This window comes from Protopterus annectens, chromosome 17.part0, assembly GCF_019279795.1.
Source record: "Protopterus annectens isolate FY-2018-M chromosome 17.part0, PAN1.0, whole genome shotgun sequence".
Classification (NCBI taxonomy): domain Eukaryota; kingdom Metazoa; phylum Chordata; order Ceratodontiformes; family Protopteridae; genus Protopterus; species Protopterus annectens.
In genome coordinates, this window is record NC_056751.1 from 762521136 (window position 1) to 762530899 (window position 9764).

Consider the following 9764-nt stretch of genomic DNA (forward strand, 5'->3'; position numbering starts at 1 on the left):
TCCAACAAGACGAGCATTGAACCTGATGCACACACACTAATCTCCTTGGTACCATCAGACATGATGAGCTCAGATTTAACTTATGTCTTACAACGCATAAAACAAACTTGCCAAAACCTAGGTCTCCCTTACCGAAATAAACAATTCCTAACTCCCAATGCTAGACTCTCCCTGACTCAGGCTTGACTTCCCCCCTCCCTCCTCAATTCCTTACTCCCAATGCTAGACCCTCCCTGACTCAGGCTCTGCTCCTCCCCTCCCTCCTCAATTCCTAACTCCCAATGCTAGACTCTCCCTGACTCAGGCTCGACTTCCCCCCTCCCTCCTCAATTCCTTACTCCCAATGCTAGACCCTCCCTGACTCAGGCTCTGCTCCTCCCCTTCCTCCTCAATTCCTAACTCCCAATGCTAGACTGTCCCTGACTCAGGCTCTACTCCTCCCCTCCCCCTCTATGCTGCCCCAGTCCTTACGAACTTACAAACAACAACCTTGTCCAAACTCCAACAAACCTACCACAACGTAGCTAGATTTGCCACCAACTCACATCACAGCTCTTCACCACTGTCATTCACTCGACACTCTCCAATGGTTACAGCTCTTCACCACTGCCATTCACTCAACACTCTCCAATGGTTACAGCTCTTCACCACTGCCATTCACTCAACACTCTCCAATGGTTACAGCTCTTCACCACTGCCATTCGCTCAACACTCTCCAATGGTTACAGCTCTTCACCACTGCCATTCACTCAACACTCTCCAATGGTTACAGCTCTTCACCACTGCCATTCACTCGACACTCTCCAATGGTTACAGCTCTTCATCACTGCCATTCACTCGACACTCTCCAATGGTTACAGCTCTTCACCACTGCCATTCCCTCAACACTCTCCAATGGTTACAGCTCTTCACCACTGCCATTCCCTCAACACTCTCCAGTGGTTACAGCTCTTCACCACTGCCATTCACTCGACACTCTCCAATGGTTACAGCTCTTCACCACTGCCATTCACTAGACACTCTCCAATGGTTACAGCTCTTCACCACTGCCATTCACTCAACACTCTCCAGTGGTTACAGCTCTTCACCACTGCCATTCACTCAACACTCTCCAATGGTTACAGCTCTTCACCACTGCCATTCACGCAACACTCTCCAATGGTTACAGCTCTTCACCACTGCCATTCGCTCAACACTCTCCAATGGTTACAGCTCTTCACCACTGCCATTCGCTCAACACTCTCCAATGGTTACAGCTCTTCACCACTGCCATTCCCTCAACACTCTCCAATGGTTACAGCTCTTCACCACTGCCATTCCCTCAACACTCTCCAATGGTTACAGCTCTTCACCACTGCCATTCGCTCAACACTCTCCAATGGTTACAGCTCTTCACCACTGCCATTCACTCAACACTCTCCAATGGTTACAGCTCTTCACCACTGCCATTCACTCGACACTCTCCAATGGTTACAGCTCTTCACCACTGCCATTCCCTCAACACTCTCCAATGGTTACAGCTCTTCACCACTGCCATTCCCTCAACACTCTCCAGTGGTTACAGCTCTTCACCACTGCCATTCACTCGACACTCTCCAATGGTTACAACTCTTCACCACTGCCATTCACTCGACACTCTCCAATGGTTACAGCTCTTCACCACTGCCATTCACTCAACACTCTCCAGTGGTTACAGCTCTTCACCACTGCCATTCACTCAACACTCTCCAATGGTTACAGCTCTTCACCACTGCCATTCACGCAACACTCTCCAATGGTTACAGCTCTTCACCACTGCCATTCGCTCAACACTCTCCAATGGTTACAGCTCTTCACCACTGCCATTCGCTCAACACTCTCCAATGGTTACAGCTCTTCACCACTGCCATTCACTCAACACTCTCCAATGGTTACAGCTCCTCACCACTGCCATTCACTCAACACTCTCCAATGGTTACAGCTCTTCACCACTGCCATTCCCTCAACACTCTCCAGTGGTTACAGCTCTTCACCACTGCCATTCACTCGACACTCTCCAATGGTTACAACTCTTCACCACTGCCATTCACTCGACACTCTCCAATGGTTACAGCTCTTCACCACTGCCATTCACTCAACACTCTCCAGTGGTTACAGCTCTTCACCACTGCCATTCACTCAACACTCTCCAATGGTTACAGCTCTTCACCACTGCCATTCACGCAACACTCTCCAATGGTTACAGCTCTTCACCACTGCCATTCGCTCAACACTCTCCAATGGTTACAGCTCTTCACCACTGCCATTCGCTCAACACTCTCCAATGGTTACAGCTCTTCACCACTGCCATTCACTCAACACTCTCCAATGGTTACAGCTCCTCACCACTGCCATTCACTCAACACTCTCCAATGGTTACAGCTCTTCACCACTGCCATTCCCTCAACACTCTCCAATGGTTACAGCTCTTCACCACTGCCATTCCCTCAACACTCTCCAGTGGTTACAGCTCTTCACCACTGCCATTCCCTCAACACTCTCCAATGGTTACAGCTCTTCACCACTGCCATTCACTCAACACTCTCCAGTGGTTACAGCTCTTCACCACTGCCATTCACTCAACACTCTCCAATGGTTACAGCTCTTCACCACTGCCATTCCATCAACACTCTCCAATGGTTACAGCTCTTCACCACTGCCATTCACTCGACACTCTCCAATGGTTACAGCTCTTCACCACTGCCATTCACTCAACACTCTCCAATGGTTACAGCTCCTCACCACTGCCATTCGCTCAACACTCTCCAATGGTTACAGCTCTTCACCACTGCCATTCACTCAACACTCTCCAATGGTTACAGCTCCTCACCACTGCCATTCACTCAACACTCTCCAATGGTTACAGCTCTTCACCACTGCCATTCCCTCAACACTCTCCAATGGTTACAGCTCTTCACCACTGCCATTCCCTCAACACTCTCCAGTGGTTACAGCTCTTCACCACTGCCATTCACTCAACACTCTCCAGTGGTTACAGCTCTTCACCACTGCCATTCACTCAACACTCTCCAATGGTTACAGCTCTTCACTACTGCCATTCCATCAACACTCTCCAATGGTTACAGCTCTTCACCACTGCCATTCACTCGACACTCTCCAATGGTTACAGCTCTTCACCACTGCCATTCCATCAACACTCTCCAATGGTTACAGCTCTTCACCACTGCCATTCACTCGACACTCTCCAATGGTTACAGCTCTTCACCACTGCCATTCCCTCAACACTCTCCAATGGTTACAGCTCTTCACCACTGCCATTCACTCGACACTCTCCAATGGTTACAGCTCTTCACCACTGCCATTCCCTCAACACTCTCCAATGGTTACAGCTCTTCACCACTGCCATTCACTTGACACTCTCCAATGGTTACAGCTCTTCACCACTGCCATTCCCTCAACACTCTCCAATGGTTACAGCTCTTCACCACTGCCATTCCCTCAACACTCTCCAGTGGTTACAGCTCTTCACCACTGCCATTCGCTCAACACTCTCCAATGGTTACAGCTCTTCACCACTGCCATTCACTCAACACTCTCCAATGGTTACAGCTCTTCACCACTGCCATTCGCTCAACACTCTCCAGTGGTTACAGCTCTTCACCACTGCCATTCACTCAACACTCTCCAATGGTTACAGCTCTTCACCACTGCCATTCACGCAACACTCTCCAATGGTTACAGCTCTTCACCACTGCCATTCGCTCAACACTCTCCAATGGTTACAGCTCTTCACCACTGCCATTCCCTCAACACTCTCCAATGGTTACAGTGTTCCCCCAACAACTCCTGCCATCTCAGTTACAAATCTTACACAGTATAGTATACAAACCATCCACCTGCCCAGCCCTCTCCTCTCTGGTATCCTATTATACCCCTACATGTACTCTTCACACCTCCAACCAATTACTCGTGAACATCTACCACCCCAATACAAGTGCTGGCAAACTACTCTACAAACCCACCACAGCCCAGACTTGGAACAAACTCCCCTCCCATATCAGATCAATTCCCCACCCCAAACACTTCAAAAAGGAACTAAAACTCTACCTTCTTAGCACTAAGACTTGTCCCTGTCACCCCCCTACCTAATCCAGTACAATACTATATTTCCTCTCCCCCTCTCCCCCGACTTCCATCTACATATCCTGCATATTCTTATTTCTCTTTCTTCTATATTCTCTGTAACTTCTATCTATCCATTCACTATATTCTCTGTAACTTATGTTAAATATGTATAATATTTCTCATTCATGAATCTAATACTGTAATTTAGTCTATATTGAAACTCTGTATGTGCTCATAACATTTTGTAATGTACATGTTTCTCTTTTGGAGCTTTTCTCCTCGGGTCTCCACTGAAAATGGGCTATTAGCCCAGTTGGACTAACCCAGTTAACAAATGTCAAATAAATAACTAAATAAAATAAGGTATGGCTGTGCCAAATACTAAACTCTTATGCAGAAATGATCACTACTCTTAAACTTACCAACCTGGGCATCAAATGGTTCCAGAGTACCCTAACAAACTGGGTAAGGAATTCTTCACATAGTGCCTCATTTGTAACCCAGTCCTTAATGTTACTCATAGGAACTATATTCGGTTCTACAACAGTAACTACAACCTCTCTAGCTGCCCGACATCACAGAGTAGAATGTCTGCTGGTGATGTTTCTTTCTCTAATATTACAAACCACCTAGCAGTTACACTTGATGATTCACTCTCTTTTGCGAAACAAGTCTATGCAACAGTAAAAGACATGCAACTAATTGTTAAACAGCCTCTACAGGGCCAAATACTACCTTACCTACTACACCTCGGAACTTAAACTAGTAGCCATTTTAGACCATACAATTCTAGTTTATAGATGTATCATCTTTACAAATCTTGAAACAAGTTATTTAAGCTGAGCTGGAACAAATATATCATAAATCACTTAGATTTCATTACTGCAACCTGGTATCTCTCAAGTGACCTTGATTTAAATATAACCAGCTACAGCCTTCTTTACTGCAAGTTACTCCATCCTAAACATTCCCCAACTATCCCTAATTGCATTGAATGGTATCACACCACTAGAATTCTTCATTCAGGTGATAGCTACTCATTAAAACATTACAAAGCCAAAATTCATCTGGTGATGCATCATGACATAGAAAAGTCTACTCTCGATCATAAAAAAAGTTAAGCAGTATATATATATATATATATATATATATATATATATATATATATATCTGTGTGCAAGTGCGTGTGTGTGTGTGTGTGTGTGTGTGTGTGTGTGTGTGTGTGTGTGTGTGTGTGTGTGTGTGTGTGTGTATAAAAGGTCCTTACTTAATTATGTCTTTATCAAGATAAGTTTCAGCTGTTATTTATCATTTTTTATTAGCATTTGTTTACCGAGAAAGGCACACTGGGCAGGAACCCATTTTCAACAGAGGTCCAGGGAAGAAAGCTCTAACAATAACATCATAGTAACACAAAGAAAAATAAAGCACTCTGTAAAGAATCCTCGGTGGTGCTGCGGTAGCGCTTTTGCCTCACAACAAGAGGTATTCCCATTTGATTTTCGGCTGGAGTGTGGGGAGTGCCTTCTGTGTGGAGTCTGCATTTCCTCCCCATGGTTTGTTGGGCATTCGAAAGACATGCATAAATGGGCATGCCTTCGTTGAAGGTTGGACGTCGAGCTGGCACGTTGGCGTTCGTGAAAATCTACTGCCAATCATTAGCGGACCGGAGTTCCACTGTGGCGACCCCTAACCGGGAAAAGCAGAAAGACAAACAACAACAACTGAAGTCATACTTCTTTAACTGTAATGTAAATAAACATTATAATAACACAAATACAATTAAATTCATCTTCTGTATACATGTTTTAACACATGCATTAAAAACAACGCACTGCATCGACATTGGTACACATGCATTAAAATCAATGAGTTGTATCAACACTGGTTCACATGCATTAAAAGCAATGCATTGCATTGACACTGGTACACATGCATTAAATGCAATGTGTTGCATCGACATTGGTACACATGCATTAAAAGCAATGTGTTGCATCGACATTGGTACACATGCATTAAAAGCAATGTGTTGCATCGACATTGGTACACATGCACATCAACATTGGTACACATGCATTAAAAGCAATGCGTTGCATCGACATTGGTACACATGCACATCAACATTGGTACAAATGCATTAAAAGCAATGCATTGCATCGACATTGGTACACATGCATTAAAAGCAATGTGTTGCATTGACATTGGTACACATGCATTAAAAGCAATGCATTGCATCGACATTGGTACACTTGCATTAAAAGCGATGTGTTGCATCAACATTGGTGCACATGCATTAAAAGCAATGTGTTGCATTGACATTGGTACACATGCATTAAAAGCAATGCATTGCATCGACATTGGCACACATGCATTAAAAGCGATGCATTGCATCGACACTGGTACACATGCATTAAAAGCGATGCACTGCATCGACACTGGTACACATGCATTAAAAGCAATGTGTTGCATTGACACTGGTACGCATGCATTAAAAGCAATGTGTTGCATCGACATTGATACACATGCATTAAAAGCAATGCATTGCATCAACATTGGTACACATGCATTAAAAGCAATGCGTTGCATCGACACTGGTACACATGCATTAAAAGTGATGCGTTGCATTGACATTGGGACTAGAGTGAAACAGCTGTAGTACAATGTACTTTATAATGGATTCTTTAGTGCACAGGGGTTAGTAAGATATGTGATGGTGTAGAGGATAGTAAGTATGTAGTTTACAGATATGAGGGATTATGAGAAGAAGATAGCTGAAGGGGAAATGTTTTTAGAGGATAGTAGGTTATAAACTGAGTTTGAGGAAAATATTATCGAAATATTGGGGTATATGAGGTTATAAGGTTTTTGCAAAAAGGGAAGCAGCAGAGAAAAACTGTTTCACAGTCAAATGAACAGGAACTTTATTCTGGTACTTCACATTTTACGGTTATTTAGGTAACCCCTGTGACGTTATTTGATGTAGATGAGCATTTTCTGTTCCAGCATTGTGGGAGATGAGACCTTAGACAACATTCAAATGACTTATGCAAGCTGAATTGTCTGGTGTAGAGGGAAAGAGAGTTCTGTTGTTATGAAACAGAGATAGAGAATACTGCGTCGCCTAAAGCGTTGTTAGATTTTTGTACAACTGCAAGGATTTTGTTCCTTGAGTGTACGGGATGACTAGGACAATACCACTGCATGGGCATTTTTCTGGCTGGAATAGGATTGCTTGTGCTATTTTTAGTTGAGTGAGTTTTAAGGGTTTTTGAAGTTACAACCATTCTAATTGCGGGGAAGCACTGCGATGATGAGTTGACTTGGGTGGATTGGCTGCTACCTTTACAATTTTATTGTAACAGTCTTCTAACATATGTGATCAAACTTTTTTTGGAGATTTTTGAAACAGTAAGGAGTCAATTGTCCAGATATGGGAAGACCAGGAATCCCTGTAACCTTAGCCAGGCTGCCACTTCTGCCATGCACTTAGTGAACATCCACTGTACTGTGGCGAGACCAAAGACTGATAATGATTGGCTGCCAGACAAAAGTGCAGAAATCACCTCTGATAATGATTGGCTGCCAGACAAAAGTGCAGAAATCACCTCTGATAATGATTGGCTGCCAGACAAAAGTGCAGAAATCACCTGAACTGCTTCACAATCTTTATATGATAGGCATCCTTGAGATATATCGAGTATATCCAGTCATCCTTCCTCAACAAAAGTGGAATGGACTACACTGTGACCATCTGGATGTTTGTAGAGTTATAAAAACTGGGCAGATATATAGTAATTAGGGCATTAAATAGCCTAAGGCAACTTTGTTGTGAGCAATACCTGTGCGGTACAGGTTTGCTCTATACAATAGGCCAAGTTATCTGTGCCTTTTATTTATACTCCTCCACCGGTGTGTATTCTGGGTCCCTAACTTAACAATGTCTTTTCTTTACATAGTGAACCACTTAGCTCCTATTCCTCTCTCTCAGTCATGTTTTTCACTCACCTCTTCCATAATAATCTTTGTATTCCTGCAGGACTAGTCTCTATCTCACATATTATTGGACACCACCATACCTTTTAGCAATGTCATATATATTTTATTTCCTAGAAACAATACTTTGCCTCCTACATAAGTACTTGACATTACTGTTTTTACATCATACATATGCATCCATTTCCTAGAACTGTATCTGTGTTTTACAGGAATATAAATGTATTTCTCTATTGCATACCCACCAGTACATTTGTATATAGCTATATTCCCTTTGCAAGTTATCAAGCTTGTTTTTACTGCAGTTATTTTCTGTAAATAGTTTACTTTCATTAGTTGAACAGTCTTTCTGTATACATTTTAATTTTAATAAATGTGTATTTCTCTGCTTATAACTCCACTGTAAAAGGTCTATACGTTTTAACTATTTACTGTCTTTGATCTGTAAATCTTTGTTATAATATAATTGGAGCCTGTCTGTCTTGGCCTCCACTAAAAAGGGGTCTTTTATGACCCAGCCAGACTTGCCTGGTAAACAAAAGCAAATAAACAGACTGAGTGATTTGTTGGCCAAGTTTTCATCTATTACAGTTCCTAGGAGTTTAGTATATGGTGGACAACTTCTAACTTTGTAATGTTGGGAGTATGAGCTGGAACTACTGCATGAGCTTTTGGGGAGAATAACAGATTGGCTTCTATCGAGGTGAAAGCTTGTTGAGTGATTGATTTCAGGTCGGGCATAGTTTTCTCAGGGCAGATTATTGTAGCACCATCAACATACTGCATTAATGCTGATCCTTGCACTGCTGTGTGGAGATCATTATTGAAAATATTAAAGAGCAAGAGGCCAAGGATAGATCCTTGAGACACTCTAGTGGGTACAAGTGTGTGTGTATGGGGGGGGGGGGGTTCTGCCATTTTACTCTCTAGGATCTGTTGTATGGGTAGTTTTTGAGTTATGCTGTAGAACTGATAGAAAGCCTGAGCACTCTCAGTTTCTACAGGAGCAGTGAATGTGATTCAGTATGAAAAGTTTAGGACATGCCAAGGAAGACTACAATTATAATTTTATTTTCATTTCTATTTTATCGGATTGTATTAAGAAAGGATGGTAGAGCAGAAGTGGTATTATGTCCAGGGCAAAAACTGTGCTGAGTAGGAGAAGACTTTTCTTGGTAAGGTAATGGAGAAGTTGAGAAGGAATGCACTTTTTAAGTATTTTGGTTATGGGGGGAGTATTGCAGTGGGTCTCCAGTTTGTTATGTCAGCTGAGGCACAACCTTTATACAAAAGGATAATGTATAAATATTTCCAAACAGGGGGACACAGACTTCTGTTATACACCTGTTTGGGGTAGAAATGAGCAAGAGTAGGGCATCACTGGCTATTTTAAAATATTTGTTGGGAAAGCTATCAACAGCAAATGTAGGTTTTAGATTTTGTCAGTGTTTTTTATTGCTGACATGGGGATTCAAGATGTTTGTTGAAAGTGGGACCTTTTATGGGAATTGGTAATTGATTTGATTAAAGACTGAACTAAACTGATGAAATATTTATTAAATTTATTTGCTTTGTTGATGTTGGCATCACCTGGGTTTGAGCTTGGTTGTCTTGGGATACCTGGCTTATGAAGTTTCTTTACAGAGGACTAGAATGTTCTGGGATTG

The 9764-nt window shown here is 42.7% G+C and overlaps 1 protein-coding gene across 1 annotated transcript in view; it reads right to left on the minus strand.

Annotated features, from left to right (window-relative positions):
* Positions 1 to 9764, minus strand: part of LOC122791308 (troponin I, cardiac muscle-like) — a 337956-nt gene that overhangs the window by 80337 nt on the left and 247855 nt on the right. The window lies entirely within an intron of this gene.